We start from the raw sequence: 19,975 nt of genomic DNA, 5'->3' as shown, positions 1-19,975 counted from the left end.
AAAACCTGTCAGATCCCAGACCATTCTGCCTATGACAAGGTTTTTGCAATAGAATAGGTCACCTGCATGCAGGCCCTCCCATTGGTGTACAAGGAAAGTCCTATAAAAAGACAATGTATTAGGAATGTCAATTTTTTAATAACAATGGTGATGACCAATAGTTATTAAAACAGAAACAACAACACCAAAAAATAATTAATCTCAGTGCAGTACACTTGATCTAAAAGTTACCAGTGGAATGATTCTGCCTCTATGTAGTCTATAAAAGTCTCAACAAACTTGACTTAAGAAATTTTATTCATAGTTTTTTAGATGAAATTGTCTATGTCACACAATCACCTCAAAAGTTGTCTAATAGAATAATTACTGAAATAGATTTACTTTTTAATTGCATCCTTTTGAAATCCATGATTTGAGATAAATATAAAGCATTTTAATAATGTGTGAAACAAAAATATTTTCAGTACAAAGTAAATAAAAATATACTAATATACATGGTAGTATGTATAGTTGTGCTGAAATTTTTTTTAATTTTAAACCTATTATATCATATATTTACCTTTATATAAAAGTATAGACACATGCACATAATTTTATGTGTCTCAGAAATATGTTTTGCTTGCTTTTGATCTGTGGACTCAGTGAAAAGGAAAAGAGAAAACATACTTTTCTAAATATAAATTTTCATTGTTGCTTTGATAAAAGAAGTCAATTTTCTAAATTAAGATGGCACTAACTATAAATGCATATTTTCTATTTTCAATTCCTTATATTGGAGATTTTTTTATCCACTTGGGCTGCCATTTGCTAGACTAGATGTTTTATTACTTTACATATAAAAATTAAAGTATAAAAAACAACTTTAAATTCAGTCCAACAAAGGCAGAAATAAATTCAACTTTTAATGTCACAAAAATCACATTACAATTTCATTAAAAAATAAGAATAAGCATAAAAATAAAGTAGAAATATAACTGTATGAAAATAAAAATAATTTAACAAATCTGTGACTTGAGCCTTCCCTTTCATTTTCCAAAATATTACTTCCTATTGAAAATATTTTTAATGAGCAAGGAATTGCTACCAATTAATTTAAATATTGATTGGAGGGGAGGAGAGTGTATGCTTTTATAAGCTTATAAATTTTACTAGCAAAGCTACATTATATGCATATGTTCTTTATTAATTCAGTGTTAATAGCTTCATTTCCTCACAGTTATGTGTCTGAAGTCTGCTAAAAGAGAAGGAAGAATAGAGGGGATTATTAGGACTTTAAATGTAAGTTTTCAAATGCCCAATAAAATGACATGAAAAAGTGATTGGAGAAGGTATTGAGATAGAGAAGGGTTAAATAATGAAATATTCTAAACTCATTCGGAATTGTGATTGTTAGTTTCTGTGAGAGCTCCAAGCGGTCGAATGGAAAGAACTGCTTCTAAGAGTGGGTTGAAGAATCAGAAAGTTATTAATAAAAAGTCTTAGATCTTAATCATAAGCTTTCATTTCAGCCCATTAAATACCCTCCGTGCAAAGCAAAAATGTACACGAATCATTACATCATTATACTAATTTGTCATATGTCTGAACAGACAACTCCCATTGCTGAATTTATTCCCAACAACTAGAACTACACAATAGTTGTTTTAAAAGATTGTTGTGGTTGTTTAGTTTTGTTTTTAAGCTATGCCTTCATTTTTATTCAGCTGGAGAATTTGCCTTCCCAAACTTACCGTAAATCATATTTATGAGGAAGCCTTCTTTATGGAGACAATGAAACTAAAGCACCTGCATATTGGAACCACATCACTTACACAGCTTACATAATGCTGAACGTGAACAAGCAGGCAAGTCCTCTCTTTCTCTCCCTGTGGTTTAGAGCCAAGGACGGAGCTGAAATGTAATATTCTTCTTCTCCTGTTTGTATTTTGGGTCACACATGTCCTGTAAAAACATGGCTGAAAGCACAGGCTTACCACACAGATGTGCTTTGGAAGTCGCTAGTAAAAATGATTTTAAAACTTTCAGAAACCACCAAGCTCTGAGGAAATGCTTATTAAAGACTAATAAAATTGCAAAAATTGAGGGAAAAACATCCAGTAAACTTTTTTGTATGTGCTTTAAGGAAGTCAGTTTAGTCTCTGTCCACGTGGGCTAGGCTGTGGTGAACTCAGGCAAGAAAAACAAGCTTGGCCATTGTTTCACAATAGAGTGCTAAGGAGAGTGAAGAACAGCAGTTCAATATTCACGAGGTCGCCCGTGAAGGCAGTCATGTTCACCCTTCACCATCATAATTCTAAATTTTCACAAGTGATTAAAACTTTTGCAAACTAATCCCCCAGATCGTGCCCCTGAGCTCGATGATAAACTGAGTCTGAATGCTATCAGATGACATTGAAAATGGCCCGTGAGTCTGTTTCTGCCAGGTACTTGGACCATGAGACAGTGACTGAGTGAATTCAGTCATTTTAGTGACAAGTCTAGGATTGTTTCATCTTCAGTAACTTTAAGGAGAATCATGGGTACATGGTCTTAGAGATCCTGATACAGTCAGTTGTTGGATATCCCTCTAGGAAGTTATGGTTTTGCAAATGCCAAAAGGAAAAAATTTTCCTTCAATTTTATAACATAGGTAGAATGTTTAATTTTGTAACTTAAAAATTACTTAAGCTAACTCAATCAGCTCAATTCTGCATAACCACCTTATTTCTGAGCATATACTGACTTTAGTGTTCATTCAGTAGCAGTTTTCAAACCTGTGTAAGCCTAAGAATCTCATAGGATGAGATTGTTAAAAATACACACACCTGAGCACAGTCCTACTTTTAAGGAATCAAAATCTCTAAAGGAGAGTCCTGAATATATGCAGTGTTTTAAAGCATCTCGGGTACTGCTTATGATCAAGCAAATTTGGGGAATCCAACTTAATTGCAATAGATTTGATGTTGGAAAAAAAAACAACCAAAATGCCCAAGAATCATAGAGAGAGGTCCTTATTATATTCCCCTAAGAAGCGCAAGGATCTATTTTCTCAGAGACTTCCTGAGGTCTGGTGTATAGATTTAGAGATAGCACAATAATCAGTAGCTGGTGTCTAGTCTGAACATACACAAACACACAAATGTAAACATTTTTAAACACTGTCTCAAAAGCTTTAGGGAAGGAACAGCATACAAATTGTAAAAAAAGAATCTCAAATATAACAGTAAAAAATTGTGAAATTAATGAAATAAAAATTATTCAATTATATAAGGATATCTAATTATCCAGTAGCTACTTGGTATTTCATTAAAATCTACCTGGTGCCATAACTTTAATATGTCATCTTGATCTGAGCCTAAGGAAAATGTGTCTTTATACAGATATTCTTGCAGGCACCCAAGAGTGCAACTTCTAAAGATAAATGATGCTTTGAGTGAGATGGGATAATATAGTCATAAAATATAGTGCTTTATTTTCTGGACTATTACTTCTGTATTGAAAATAATATGCTTTATAACGCCAAAAAAGTCCAATAAATATAGCATAAGAAAATGGATTTTGTTTCACCTTTTGACTAAGAAAACTGTATCTAACTATAGCATATACCACAGTGATTAATAATTCTGATTTTTTTCTGTAGAAAATGCAAAATTATCCAGGTTGCCTATGCATTAGTCTACATAACAAACAAGTAAAAAAAAAAAAGATGGTTCACACAAACTTTATGTAATACAAGCTCCTCTAATGTAATACCTCTTATAGGTCAAATGTCCCTTTCCACTCCCCATATCCACCAAATACACATAAAGTTTACATACTAGGGTATAGATGAACAAGCTTTCATCTCATAATGCAGTTAATATTCTATGTATTTTTCCAGAGAATTCTTTTGAATAAATTGCTACCACCACTAGTAGTAATACTGTATCAAAAACATTAATATTTAATAAACCAATAACTTCATATCACCCTGGTACAAAGAAACTGAGGTACTCACAGAAGCTGGAAGAGACTTTCATTTCAGATCCGTGAGGCTGGACACTATCCCAGAAAAACCAAGACCCAGTGGCAATCAGGGAGAGAGTAGTAATTACTGTAATTATTAGTTTTATCTGTAAATCCAGTTAAATAATTGTCACCTCCATAAAATTTCACAAAGAAAAAAAAAACGTAATGAATAATTTAATGCAAAAGTAGCCAAATGAAATTTCCACCTCCAGAAATTTTAGTAACTTTGGCTGCAGTGGCAATCTGTGCACAGATCATTGCTTGCCCTTTCACTTCGCTTAAATGCCTCTAGGGGATCCTAATAGCTATATGATATGTTTGCTTTGGAATCAGATACCTGGAACAGTTAGCAGATGACCTGAACACTCAGTGATAAATTCAACCTTGTCTGTTTGCTTATTTGTTACCTGTATGTTGTGACTGAACATTCCCACTCAAAGATTGGCTTTCAAATTAAAAAGCGAGAGTCTGGAAAATTGTTCAGGTGATATTCATAGGTTGAAGTCAGTGATAATACTTTAATGCTATTTCCAAGTGGAGATTAAAAGGAGATGTAGCTGCCTCTCCATTTTTTTTCTTTTCCTATAGACAGAGACAACACTTTGAGACCTTCAGAGAGCCTCATTTGTTGTGAAAATAAGGTTTAACCCTCAAGCTCTGTCTGCTTCTTTCTCACTTCCCTGGATTTGGCTGCAGGAAAGTGTGACGGAAATCAGATAGCAACCCAAAGAGCTTATTCTTCATCCATTCTCCTGTCCTTATTCCCTACCCCTACCAAGCCACCAGTATAAGCAAGACAAAGTTGTAAATTCATTGAGAATTTATAGACAAGAGCATAATTTCTCCTAGACTCACGAGTGAAACAACTTGGAATTGTTCCAATTGTGAATAGTTCTGTGTATGGGAACATTGCATGTCTAGGACAGGGGAAGGTTGGAGCAGACAGGGAACCTGGCATCTTGTTCTCCTTTAGTGGACAACAGAGAAGTCCAGTAAATGCCAACCACACAGCCCCTGGAAAGGAGACATCTGTCCTGCTGTTGTTGTACCAAGCCACATGGAAAAGAGAGTCTGTCTATCTACTATCACTCAGACATCAACTACCTATTGAGAACCTATTATTGTATGTAGGAGCCTAGCACATGGATAAAATCAGTATAAGATATGGTCTGGCCTTCAAGGAGTTTATAATCTCTGTGAGTAGACAAGATTTAAGCTCGGAATGTCTTCAACAAAAAAAGGATCACATGAAAGGTATACAACTTAAGTATAACTATAGCAATAAGTACATCCTTCAGGATTTCTGAGAAAAAGAAGATCACAGGCTCTTAAGATGACTGGGAAAGAAATAAATTATGGATTGTGAACAGTTAAAATTAGGACAATAATTATTTCTAATATTAAGAATTTACCCTGACATCTCATCATTCCTGACTCTCCCTAATTAATTTAAAATACTCTCTAACCAATGCAAAGCTGTGAGGTGAGCCCATCATCTGAGAGGAAGTGGCAATAAAAACAAACTTTAAGAGGTATTTTTTTCTTTTTGTTAGGTTTTTAATTTGTTTTATTCCTCTCCTGTGAAAATGTTAGGGGTTGAATTTGCTGACTTCTATCCTAAGGAGAAGGCAGGGGTGTTTAAGAAATCCCTGAGCACACTGAATAATCATGCTCTGTTTTCCTTTGTCTACCATTCCAGTATTACAGTAATGGTGTTTGCAACAAGTCAGTACAGATTCACAAAAACAAAGTTCATGAAGAAGTGAAGACTACAGTCAACTTGTCATTTTTTTAAGTTCCTTTGTTATGTCTAGCTGTTTTAGCCCAAACTTTCTCCGCAATTCTATACTTGTTACTAACATTGATTTAATGTGTTCAGACAATTTACCCACCGTACATTTTTCACAATTCAGCGCTGACAGGAATGTCTCTTTAACTCTGTGGCAGATAGAAACAAACCTATACTTTTGCAATGGCCTATAATACACAGGTTACCAAGGTTGTTTCAATGGCTATCACAAATGTAGAAGAGCTGACTTCCAACAAGAAAAAAAAATGGTGGAGGGAGCAGGAGGGGGGGAGGGAGGGAAGACCTGATGAAAGGAAGGAAAGGGGGAGAAAGAAATAGAGGAAAAAAGAACAGTAAGCATATATTGTTTTAGGGCGCTGTCTTAGCTTGTTACACAGATATTTCTCTTGACTGAAATAATAGTGCTATAAAGTTATAACATCAGTTACTTAAAAACAAGCCTCCCACCCACACAACCTTGCAATTCAAATGTCTTGCTCGTTTTTCTTGTTACATTACTATGAGCAGTCTCTTAGTCAAGTCTCAGTTTGACTGACATATTGTCATAGGCTACTAGTTAGTCAATTCCATTTAACAAAAGCAATGAAATGGCCCTAAACACTCCTATTGCTTCCACTACTCTCAGAAGCTCAACCAGATAATCTAGCTAATCAGATATGTCTGATATTGAGGGGCCCCATAGGACCACAAATTCTCTGTGGTCCTTCTTTACATAATGAAGATGCTGTTTGGGCTATGTTCTCAAGTTAGCATTCAGTTCTTTGAGACATATATTAATTTTTTTCCCTTCACATTTACATTTGAAGAAGGGGCATGACAGTAACTTGTAAGGAAATGAGGAACCAAAATTGTGGCTAAAATAAAAAAATTATAATAATAATTGACATTAACATGTTGCTAAAACATTTCAAGCACAGTTCTGAGAGTGTTGCCCAGATCACCTTATCCAATCCTCAGCACAATTCAATGAAGTGGGTGCTATGATCACCCCATTTTGTAGACCAGAAAATTAGGGTACAACAAAGTCAAATGACTTGCCCAAAGTCTCACAGCAGGTAAGTGGCATAGTCAGAATTCAAATCCAGGCAGCTTGACTTTAAATATACACTCTTAACTCCTACTGTTCCACTATAAACAGTGTAGGAACATTGCTTAGCAAAGTTGTGTTGCAGTCAGAACATTTGTAAATTCTGATCCAGGCAAAAATTCTAAATACAAAAGAGTCATGTAAAAAAATGACAAATAGGTTGAGGAGTGATTTCCTAGATCCACCATGATATTTTGAGAATCTGAATCCATTCAAATTTTCTACATCTAAAACCTCCTATGAACAAATATCCAATAAGCATTGAGTCACAGTTTCTTCATCCATGTAATATAAATAACAACCTCCTGCCTTGTAGTGTTGTTGTGAAGAATAAAATAATATGCAAAGCCCCTGCATAGAGACCAATACACAATTGATGATCAATAAGAAGTAGCTACAACCTGTTGACAAAAAAAAAAAGAGAAGTAGCTACTATTTATATCTATTATTGGATTTTCCCCTTCCTCCTCACTATCAGATCTATCTTGCACTTACATGTCCGCTGTCACTTCAGAAAGCAAATGAATGTTCCCACTCAACCCATCAAAATACACCGAAATGCTAGGAAACAATATCTTGGACAGAACTCCAATTGGGAAATAGGGAATACATAAATTAGAACTCCCTGGACTTAATATTATCAGCTTTGAAAGGAAGTACTTCCATATGATGGTGAAAGTTATTTCAGAAAGATCTGTTAGAGCGATACAGAGATGGAAACTCAGATAGGCATGCTGATTGAAAGAAGAAAGTTACAGCTGTGTAATTGTAATTAGAGAAGGCGCATCCAAATACATTTATGATTCAGAAAGTTAACTCCACGTGTCTGGGAACGATCAGGGCCTGTTTCTACTTCATATTCTCCTCAGTCTGATTGTCTCTGCCTCTCTTCCCTTCAGAGCAGGCAGTCCAAACATGTGAAGGAGTATGGCTCCCAGATTTCACAGAAAGAGGCAGGGTGGGGCCAACTGCACATTTGCAGGTCTTTGTCCCCTTGCTCTGGCCATGGCTTTCCCAGTCTGCGCTGAAACACAGTCCGAGTCGTGCTTTCGGTGGTCACAGAGGCCACTGGCCTTCAGGAGCAATCCGAGAAGGTGTTTCTCATACTGTGACATGTGAAGATAATTACAGTGCAAATGGTAGAAGGCTACGCCTAGCCTAACTCATACATCCTAATTTCCGGCTACTACTACTATGTCCCACACTGAGGGAAAGAAGTTTCACTGAAGTGGTTGTGATCATTGGTTTAATAAGAAGGGCTGACACATGTAGCTGTGTCTTTGTCTTTATTTGTGTATTTCTGTGTCTTAATTTCTGTCTCCACATATGCATGTGTCTACATATGTGTGTCCATCTCTGTATGTGTCTGCATGTGTCTAAGGTGGGTCTGTCTAGATGTATGTGTGCATTTCTGTGTATCTCTTTGTAAGTGGTGTCTGAACGTGCTTGTGTGTATCTGTACAATGTGGTTCAGTTTTTGTCTATATGCTTGTGTGCTTGTATGCATGTGCATCTTAAATTTCATAAGAAGAAATAAGGTATTGGGAGGCCTCCTATCACAAAATTTTGGGAAAGATTGGAATGGCTTAAATAGTCATTTATTAACTTTGGGCTAAAAATCTCTTCTTAAAAAATATTTGAACTTACTAGCTTAATGAGAACTTTTACAGCCTGATTTTTGTCTCCCATTATGAAACTAACTAGTGGCCTGATGCACGGATTTGTGCACATTGAAAGGAAATTAATTAGAAGAAATATTTTAATATCACTATTCCCCTTTCCTCTATAATAGAAGTGTCAGAGATGAAAGAAAATTAGTAAAATGTATATGAAAATAATATATAAATTGATTAATAAATAAACAATAACAACATGATATAACAACAAAAACATGATATAAAAACAACAAAAACATGATATAAAAACAACAAAACATGATATAAAAGCAACATTGATAAAAGCATGACTGATAAATTGATTAAACTTATTCTAATATCTCCCTGTATACCACATTAAAAGTAAAAGCACTTTCAGAGTGCTTGACTAATTTCCCTTGTGATGAAGTATTTACAACTTTAACTTTAATGTCACACGCTCTTCGAACTCGAGAGAAAGCAACATATAACTGACCATGTCCGAAAACGGGTTCAGGTAGGAATATTCCTACTCTGTCTAGAGTTTGTCCTTGTGATTTATTAACAGTCATCACAAATGCTGGCATCACAGGAAACTGTCTTCAAATTAATTTAAATGGGAGGCCAGTGTCAGACGGGAACAAATATTGCGCATGCACAAGTCAAGGTTTATTTTTAAATTGCCAGTGCACATCATATGTACCGGCCAGTAGGTTGAACCATCAGATAGACAGTCGGTCACTTAGCCTTTTATATATATAGATACTCAGGATTGTTTCTCCAGATATATTTTTCTAAAATATTTACTGATTACTATCCTCAGGATAATTCTTCATAAGAGTCCAAGTCCCCATCCCAGCCCGACACTTATATTAAAAGTTATTATAAGGTGATCTGAAATATAACTTCGGAAAAGTTTATAAGCCAGAATGAATGTGTGTGTGTGTGTGTGTGTGTGTGTGTGTGTGTAATTACACTGGACTTAGGCATCAGGGCACAATTTACAGTGCCTTGGGTTGGTAATCAGAAGACCTGAATTCTAATCTCTGCCTTTCACTGATTTCCTGATTGACCTCAGGCAAGTTACTTCAAGTCACCCATGGTGGTTACCAGGGCCCCTCTCAGCCAAGTTGTGTTGATTTGAATCCTTCCTCAACCACTTAATAGCTGTGTAACTTCGGGCAAGTTACTCAACCTCTTGTACTTCTGCATTCTTATCTGTTATAGAAGGATAATAATAGTTTCTGGTTCGTAGGGCTGTGGCAAAGGGCAAATGAGATAATAAGTGTAAAATATTGTTTGGACCATCAAAAATCCGCAACAAATATTAGCTAGCCACTGTTATTAGTTCTGAGTCACAGTGTCCTCTTGGGAAAGGGTCAGAGTAGGTGACCTCATTAATCCTTTCTATCTTCAGGAAAAGCCTCATATGGACACAGCCAATAACCCAACCTCCCAAAATCTCTGTGGCCACAAGGAGCCCTCCTTCAGGTCTTATTTACCAAAGCTCATTCCCATGCTGCTGGAGGGCCCCCAGGCTTTACTGATTCCTATTTTCCATGCAACTCTACATACCTTGTTTATCCCAGTTCTCAGACTACAGAACATTACACGCTCAAATTAGGAAGGAGAAAAAATGTTGGAAGAAAATCACTTTGTAAGCAAGAGTGATTCCAAAGAGTTTAACATTAAGAGATTAAACAAACCTGGTTGTTGTGGCTCAGTGGTTGAGTATTGACCTATGTATGAATCAGGAGGTCACAGTTCCATTCCTGGTCAGGACACATGTCTGGATTGCAGGCTCGATCTCCAGTAGGGGGCACGCAGGAGGCAGCTGATAGATGATTCTCTCTCATCATTGATGTTTCTCTCTCTCCCTCTCCCTTTCCCTCTCTGAAAGCAATAAAAACAAATGTAAAAAAAAAAGCAAGGAAACTAAAACATTTTTAAAAGGACCGTAAATAATTCTGAACACAGAATGCAGTCTGTGTACACCACCATGATGCCATGTCATTAAAAATCTTTGAATTACATTTAGTACACTGCTCAAGGCAGTTCTAATTCTAGAACTATTTCTATCAAAAATTATTAGCATGGTATAGTCTGGAGGATTATCAATTTTCTGACAAGTTTTTATGCTCAGAATGTCCCTGGTTTTGTTTAAGTTGCTGGCCTTCTTCTGTCTCTCCCGGCTTGGCATCACTAGCACCACACTGAGTGTGGGAGGGTATCCAGAACTTTTTTTTTTTTGTCTCCCAAAGGAAAGGTGGACACAGAGTGAGTATCGGGCCAGGTAATCAGCACTGACTACAGCAATGCCTCCAGTGTAAGCTGACTTCAAACTCCTGGCCACCTGCTCAGTAGTAACTTCTTCCCTTGGCCTTCACATTCCCTGCCTCTTTTCAACCTAGAAGGTACTGGGCTCAGGAATTGGGACACACTAAGATCTCAAATAAGATTTCCATCCTGCCTCTGCCACTTGCCAATTAGGCCACTTGAGGCAAAACATTTTCACTTCTTTGTACATCATTGTGGCATCTACCAGTATAAAATGTGAATAATAATGCCTTACTTCCCAGGGCCATTGCAGAGAGTGAGATCATGGAAGTGGAGCACAGTCCCTGTTGTAGGGAGTGTGCTTAAGATGCCTTAGTGATTCCTGATGCCCATTCTAATTGTATCTAGGGTTTTAATGGGTCTTCCCCAACCATAAGCTCATCACATCATGTAGGATGAATAATGGGTGAAGCATAGGTTTGGAGTCAGTCAGACTTGGATTGGAATCCCCTAGTATGGCTTTGGATACATTATGTAGGCTTTCTGATGCTCCGCTTCCTCCATCTTGTATATTAGGGATACCATCACTTACCTGCAATACTTTTTGATGAGGATTTAGTTAGATAACATATTTAATTAAACAGCCTGCCCTTGGGTGTGGGTGACTGACATTTAAAATATCTTGCATCAGTAGTCTTCAAAGTAGTCTCCTGACATTATTCTATTTTATTTTCACAGAAACATTGTGAGGTAGATGGGGCAGATATTGTTATGCCCATTTAAGAGAAAAGGAGAAAAGCTGGTGATGTTGAGCAGTTTTTCCAATGCCACACAGACCAAAACTGTATCAGGGTCAGGACTGGCACCAAAGCTGCTGCCTTCTAGAACAATGCTTTGCCGCTCTAATTTTTGTTAATGTAGTTAAAATAATACATGAGCTGTATATTCCATTGAAAACAGAGGGGAGAAAGGATTATCAGTGAACACAGCTTTCTTGTTCATCTTCTAGCATCAGCAGAATACCTGTTACGATGTTTACAGCAGAAGCTAATAGAAAGCCCCGTCACAAAATGGCAAGGATATTTATCATTTCATGTAACCGGAAGTCCAGAGAGTGAAAGGGAGGGTTCAAGGCACAGTATGGTCAGCAGCACAGGAATGTTAACACAAACTTTCTCTCTCCTCCTGCCATCCTCAGCACCATGCTTGGTCTTAAGGGTTGTTGCCCTGTGGTCATCAGATGGCTGTCAGTGGAAAATGGAGCTACAAACTATCTTGTCCATGTCCACTAGGACCAAGATACTAACATTGCATATCTATCCTTTTCTCGGTCTTTGGAGTCAATTCCAATCAGAGCTTACCCCAGGGCCAATAAGAGGAAGCAGGTAAATGCTGGAACTCATTGCCTCAGATTAAGCAGTGAATCCTACAGTGGAGAGTAGAGTTGCTGCTTCTTTGTCCCCTGAGGGAAGGGTGGACACAGAAATAATTAGGGTCTCTATGAAGGAATACAGGGAATGGGTGTTGGGAGGGTAACAAACAGTATCCATTCCACAGAGTAATAATAATATTCACTATTGAATTGTTAAAATGGCATTTCCTTTTTTAATCCTCCTGTACTCTTCTTAAAGCATTGATTTCAGATGATTATTGGAATAAAAATTGTGAAGAAAATGAGCAAAGAGATTTTCCCATAAAGTTTTTGGTGTGGTTTTTTGAAATCACATTGTTGAAGTATGATTGGCATACAAGTTTCTTCTTGGCTTTATTATTATTATTATTATTATTATTATTATTGATAAGAACATGTGGCATAAGATCTCCCTCTTAGCAAATTTTTAAGCACATAATACAACATTGTTAACTACAGGATCTATGCTATACAGTAGATCTCTAGGACATATTTATCTTTTTTTATTTAAATTCTTTATTGTTTAAAGTATTGCATATGTCTCCTTTTTCCTCCATTGACCTCTCCCCAGCCATTCCCACCCTCCAGCATATGCCCTCACCCCCCTAGTGTCTGTGTCCATTGGGTATGCTTATATGCATGCATACAAGTGCTTTCGTATTTATCTTGTATATCTAAAACTTTGTACATTTTGACTAATACCTCACCATTTCTCCCTCCTCTAGCCCCTAGCAACCACCACTCTAATCTCTGCTTCTATGAGTTTGACTATTTTAGATTTCTTATATAAATGATATCATGTAGTATTTGTCTTTCTATGTCTAGCTTATTTCACTTAGCTAATGTCCTCCAGGTTTACCCATATTTTCACAAATGGTGGCATTTCCTTTTTTAAGGCTGAATTCTATTCCACTGTATGTTCATACATTTTCTTTTGTCCCTCCCCGCCCCCGCTTCTCTGAATGTCTTTCTTGTATGTATTTTAAAGTTTATTTTTATTGTTGACACTATTACAGATGTCCCCCATCCCCCTCATCTTAACCCACCTTCACCCAGTCCGTGCCCCCCTTCTTTCTTTCTGGCCATCACCTCACTGTTGTCTGTGTCTATGGGTTGTGCATATATGTTCTTTGGCTAATCTCTTCACCTTCTTTCATCCAGTTCTACTGATGTCCCCCTCTCTTCTGACAGCTGTCAGTCTGTTCCCATAAATTTTTAAAATTTATTTTATGACTCCATTATTTTAATTTAAAGTCAAGCACCAAGATCTTTCAACTTTTATATAAAGCCTAAGAAAGTTGATGGGAGTTTCCATACAACCAAGTTTTATAAAGGAAAATCAATTTGGAACATGGACAGATTTTATGTTTCTAAAAAGGAAATAAAAATAAAATGTAGTAGATTAACTTGATAGAGAAGACATATAAAGAATAAAATTGAGAGCATGATAAAAGTGGGAAAAATATAAGGGTAGAAATGAGAGCACCTCTGTTTTTATTATTTAACTAGAGGCCCAGTGCATGAAATTCGTGCACCAGGTGGGGGGTCCCCTTAGCCCAGCCTGGATCCTCTCCAATCTGGGACCCCTCGGGGGATGTCCAACTGCCAAAACCGGCAGTCAGAAATCCCTCTCACAATCCGGGATTGGCTCCTAACTGCTTACCTGCCTGCCTGCCTGATTGCCCCTAACTACCCTCCTGCCAGCCTGATCACCCCTAACCACCTCTGCCTGCTAGCCTGATCACCCCTAACTGCCCCCCTGCTAGCCTGGTTGTCCCCAACTGCCCCCCGCTGGCTTGGTCACCCACAACTGCCCCCCCCCACTGTCCTGGTTGCCCCTCACTGTCCCCCTCTGCTGGCCTGGTCACCCCAACTGTCCCCCTCTGCTAGCCTGGTTGCCCTCACTGCCCCCACTGCCGGTCTGGTCACCCCCTGTTGGAAGCATAGTAACAAAGAGCAAACTTCTGAGAGTAAACACACCCAACCACCAAAACCCTAGAGCTCAGACACTAAAGGTTCAGAGTCATAAACAATGAAAATATGTTTAGGCAATATCCTCAGAGGCAATAAAGATCCATTATATTTTCAACATATCAAGAAATATATGTCTTGATTCAGAATTACTGCTGCCAGTGATAGTCTCAAGATTGCTTATGTAACAGAAGTCAAAAAATCTCTTTATTACCCTATATTATATGACCCAGATCTGTTTTTTAAAAATAGGGTAATGTTTTAAGGAGACAAGTCCCCAATTGACTATTCTACAGGTTTTAATTTCACCTCATATTGGAGTAGAATGAAGTTAATGCTTCTTAAGAGTCCACATGTGTCCTGGACATAAAAATTACCTCTTCCATGGAACCAGAAGAGTTGGCTATTTGTGCCTATGGATGCCTCTTTGACTCACTTCACTTGCAAATAGCACCTGACTCAGTTTCACCAAATGATATTAAACCTTTGTCTAGTTGGACAGTATTCTCCCTTCACAGAAGTGCTACCCACCACAGAGCTCCTATGGGCGCATGAAATGTGTCTCCCAGTGCATGTCCCAGAGCCTAGTGCAGATAATGCATTTTCCTTTTCACTGCTCAGAACTCATTCATCAGGATTAGCAGTTTTTGGCACATCTTGAGCATTACATATTCATATATTGGTATAGAAGGTTTTAGCTTCTTGCCACTACTCATACTAAGGTATCCTCAATGTTGTGATATCACTGATATCTCCAAGAGATAACCAAATGTGTCTACTGGCTATATAATTTGTCAGCCATTAATAAAGACAATGTAGAGTAATTTTTGTCATATTTTTTCTGATAGGGCTTTTGAAAACATTTAAAAGTAGCCTCGGGTTTAGCTTCCTTGAATACTAGTGTTTGTTTGTTTACTTGTTTGTTCGCTTGCTTGCTTCTTTCTTTGCTTGCTTGTTTGAAACAAGTGACTTACAATGCCAGAGGTGCTAATCTTCTGTAACTATATTCTAAAGACTTGCTAAACTTTCTGACTTTATGTTCAGCTTTGACAGCTGCATTCTCTTGCTGAAAAAAAAATTGCTATATTCAATGTTTAGTCCTTGATCTCAATTAGTCTAACAAAAGCTAATCTCAAGGAAATTGTCAGGAAAGTCCCAACAAAAGTTTAAAGGGTGCGCCTCCCTTAGCAGATGAAAAGTTTCCAAAGATCCTCATTAAATTCTTTTTTGAAAACTTAGCAATTTAACAGAAAATAGCAAATAAATTCTGTATAAAATTCTGATTACTTAAATGCAATTGATTGCTGCAAGAGCCTGAAGGTTTTCCAAAATTGTGAGTAGTAAAATGAACAAACTTGATCAATTTAATCAACTTAATCAGTGCGGTGGAATTTCAGAAATCTTCCACTGAATTGATCACATATTTTTTAAGATAATCTGATAAAATAATTCAGGGGAAAAACTCACAACTTTACTGACTCCCTTAGATCAATATTTTAAGGCTCTCCAACATCTGGCCCACTTGACATTTATAGGTTTTTCAATATGGCGTCACGGCATGAACCATCTACACCAGCCAACCTGGTCTACTGACTGCCAAGCATGCCTCCAAGTTTCCTTCTCCTGGCCTGTGTCTTGGGGCTGAGGTGCTTTCATTTTTCTCTCTGCTCATCTTGTAAGCTAAATTAAGTCGTGCTTCCTCCATGAAGTTTTTGCCAATGACTCCATTCCACACATTGTAAGATCTCTTATATTATTGCTATCATCTTGTATTGTTGTAACTATCCTTAATTGACCAGGCATTTCTGTTTTATATGCCTTAATTATCAGTTCCCAGAGATATTGTATCTTTGTCTTTATGTCTGTCCACTGCTTTAAATAATGCCTTGCACATGCCTGCATTGATTATATTAGTTAATATGAATAATTTAATTGATTGAGTGAAGTCATTTAATCAGAATACAACCTTTTAGGGAGTAATTGTAAAAATTGCAATTCCATCTGTGGCCCACACACTTGAAATAAATTTCCAAATCTACCACTTTCTAGATAGTGACTTAAACTTGGACAAGTCCTTTCACCTCCACAACTTCAGTGTTCTCATCTGAAAGAATCGAAAGAATAAAAATGACTCTCTTGTCTCACAAGATGACAGTGACAGTCAAATGGTGTAATAACTTTGAAAGTGTTTGTACAAAGTGAAATACCTTTCAAATATGAATGTTCATTGTTATGCAAAAGAAATACTACCTTTAGAGATCCCATATCAAATACAGTAAGAGCTCCTGAAATTATCAAGACTTGTGTTAGTTTTAAGATATATTTGATCATATGTACTACTATTTGTAATACTTTAAACAATAAAAAAAGAAAAAAGGTATATTTGATCAACTTTAAATGGTCCTCTATGTCAGGTTGTTATTCTTATTTTCATTTATAGATGAAAGTTTGAAGTTATCTAGAAGCTCACGATTGAAGTGAAATTAATGATGGCACCAAAATGAGAGCTTTCATTGTTCTAGTTAGTAGCTGTAAGCTTAATAAGCACTACTACTTCTTTCTAAATTTTTCTTTAAGCCCATTAAAGCTCTGATTCTTAGAGACTAATATAAAGCAACACACTGAACATATCACTTTGTCCTCTGTAGTTTCTTGCACCCTACATTAGCATAAATTTTATCCCTGGATCCATAATTTGGCTCCATGTCTCTTTAAGATCTTCCTGTATTCTTCTAAAAGTTCTCAAATCCATACTCCTTTTTCCTAAATCTAAATCTTTACCATTTCTTCATTGCTAAATTCTTTTAAAACATTTCCATTTGGATGATTCACAAGAATCTCAAAATTAAAACCAAAACTAAACTTGCCATCTCTTTCTCCCCACCTCCCCATCCTGAAACCTGTAACTTTCTGTATTGTCTGTCTTAGAACATGCACAACCATCTATACAGTACCCAAAAACAAAACCCTGGAAGTCATCCTTGCCCATAGGATAATTTCCGCTAATTCTGTCTCCTTTCCAAGTCATCAGTTCTACACTTCCATAAATCTCAATGTTCAAGAGCTGAGATTAGTCCATCTATTGTGTAGATTACTACCATAGTCTTCTAACTATAGTCTATATTCAATTTTCCTTGCTTCAGTCCAAGGTTTATTCTATAATCAGAGTAATCCCTTTAAGATGCAAACTAAATTCTATCAATCCTTGACTTTCAATCTTTCATTGGGCCCCCATTTCCATCTACAAAAGGGATGTAAGATGTAAGATGAACCATGAATCCAAACTCCTTCACATGTATCCAGGTCCTCCCTCACCCAGACCATCCTCTCTCTTTCCTCCAAGCATCAACTTAGATGTAAAGATATCCTGAAATATTTCCCTATTCACTCTCTTCCAAAACTTGACTGCTTGGTTCTTGGGTCAGGCTGCTAGGATTTATATTTCGTCCACATCCCTTCCTGTGCCAGCCTAAGCGATTATTTAATGGTTCTGTGCTCAACTTGCTAATCTTTAAAGTGGGTGTAACAGTGAGTACTTCATGAGATTATTAGAAGATATGATCAATGAGAAGTATCTGGAATATCATAAGAACTCAATAGATTTTTTTTTGTTTGAATGCTACAATAGAGTAATAAACACTGTCCCATGGGAAATGGACAAATGACCAGAAAAGACCATTTATGAAAGAAGGAATACAGATGCCCATTAGTCATAGAAAATTAACTTTGGCCTAATTACTAGTTGAGATGTGCTTATAAAAAAAAATGGCAACTCTCTACTTAGTATAGAAAATGTTAAATTCTTACTAGTATATATGCATACTGTTATATACAATATGTTTGGAAATTACTAAATGGGCATGGGAAGAAATGCATCTAAAACACAAAAATTTTGCAAGAGTCAGGATATGGCTCCTGAAGAAAAATAGAAGTTCCTTGGTTGAGAAAAATTGGGAATTACATTCCAGGAAGGAGTTAGGGGCAGAGATGCCAAAGCCTCAGAACACTCATAGAGGCCTGAGTGATCAAACACCCAAGAGTGATTACAGTATAGAATTCCCATGAAGAAATGACAAGATACAAAGCAAAAACTAGCCATCACCAGTTTTTAAAAGCTTGGGATGTCATGCTAATGGACTCTATTTTTCAATTGCAAACCATTTGAGCTTTTTAAGAGAGGGCTTAACACAATTGTTTTACTTTATTTATTTTTTTCCAATTCAATTGTTTTATTTTATTTATTTTATTTTTTTGGGGGGGACTTTATAGACAAAGCTTTATTTATTTATTTTTTCAATTGTTTTACTTTAAATGACACCTCTGGTAAGGACCATCCCCCTGTCCCCTTTTGGACATTTACCAAATAGAATTATATATAACAAAAGTTAGCTTAACAATTAATAGCAAGGGATATCCCCAAGTTTTGTATACTAAATAGGTGACTACAAGTACAGCAAGATGCATGATAGTTTAAAACATTTCATAAAAGACTGACAGTGCTGTTGAAGTCATCCTTTTCACTGGAAGATAAGTTTGTTATTTTCATCACTTTTTTTGTTGGTTGGGTTGGATATTTTTCTAACAAAGGCATGTCTCCTCTACTTTGATCTTTTGTTCTACCTTCTTGGTTATTTTCTCCCACTTTATAAGCATAGTTCAACTCTTGGGTATTTTTTAATGTTTGTTTTGTTGTTGTTCTTTTATTTATTCTTGGTAGGTTAAATAGCTAAAGTGAGTGCTTTTTAGAATCCCAAATCAGCAATCCAGTTAAGGTGAGCTATTCCCCTTTGTGTTTCAATCTTTGAATCATCATTCTGTGAAATGATAGTCACTGCTTCTAAATGGTAATCAAGGCTTGGAGTGGTTACACCCTGAACAAAATATCATCTCCTTGGCCAAACTTTTATCAGAAGGCGTTGCAGAAACTCATTAAGTTCCTTGAGTCAAAGATCCAGGTGAATCATTCTGAACCTCCACCCAGTTCAACTTTTTCCTCTGGTAGCAATTAATTACATTTTTCTCTTTTCCCACTCCCTCCTCCATCAACATTCAATCACATGTTCCATGTGGCCACACACACTCACTCTGAGTTTACAAGCTCATATAAGGTTCGCTTGCTTGGCACTCACAGGAGGGAGATAAGAAATAAAGTGTTTATAGCTTTTCTACGGAGTGCCTGGCAGTATAAAAAAAAAAAAATCCTAAAAACATAGTCCTAAAAGTCATGTAGCTTCTTAAACATAATTCACTATTTGACTTCACATTTTAACTTCTTAATAAACAGAATGTAAGGCAAATAGGTTATGTGAAAATATTCAAGTGATAGTGTGCTATCTTATTAATTATTCAAGTAATTAACATAGCTTACATAATTAGAGTCAGTCTGAGTGTAGAATCAATGAATCTGAGAACTGTAAACATATTCACAGAAAGTGTCTGGCCTCTGCAGTTAATCAGACTAGGTTCAATACCAGCTTGCTCACTTACTATCTGTATGACTTTAAGCAAATTAGCCATGATTTCATCTATTGGACTGACACCTAACTCAGATGGCCACTATGGGGATTCGTTGCAATAATATATTCAATGCTAAGCTCAATGGGACAGAATAATGCAACAATACCAAACAGCCTGGTAACACCATTCTAAGTATTCTACCTAAATTAGCTCACTTATCCTCTCAACAATCTCATGGGAGAGATATCACCACTACCTTATTTTACAGATTGGGAAACTAATACACAGAAAGGCTACTTTCTTTATTCAAGATCATGAAGACATGAATTGGGTAAACTGAA

The 19,975-nt window shown here is 36.7% G+C and overlaps 1 long non-coding RNA gene across 1 annotated transcript in view; it reads right to left on the bottom strand.

The window, feature by feature from the left end:
- The window catches only part of LOC129151452 (uncharacterized), a 36,434-nt gene extending 32,176 nt beyond the window's left edge, over nt 1-4,258 (bottom strand). Inside the window, exon 1 of the long non-coding RNA XR_008558129.1 lies at nt 3,977-4,258. This is a non-coding gene — a long non-coding RNA (uncharacterized LOC129151452). The remainder of the gene's footprint in view (nt 1-3,976) is intronic.
- Between the last annotated feature and the right edge of the window lie 15,717 nt (nt 4,259-19,975).

Source organism: Eptesicus fuscus, chromosome 2 (genome assembly GCF_027574615.1).
Source record: "Eptesicus fuscus isolate TK198812 chromosome 2, DD_ASM_mEF_20220401, whole genome shotgun sequence".
NCBI classification, from domain to species: domain Eukaryota; kingdom Metazoa; phylum Chordata; class Mammalia; order Chiroptera; family Vespertilionidae; genus Eptesicus; species Eptesicus fuscus.
This window is presented reverse-complemented; position numbering and strand designations above follow the sequence as displayed.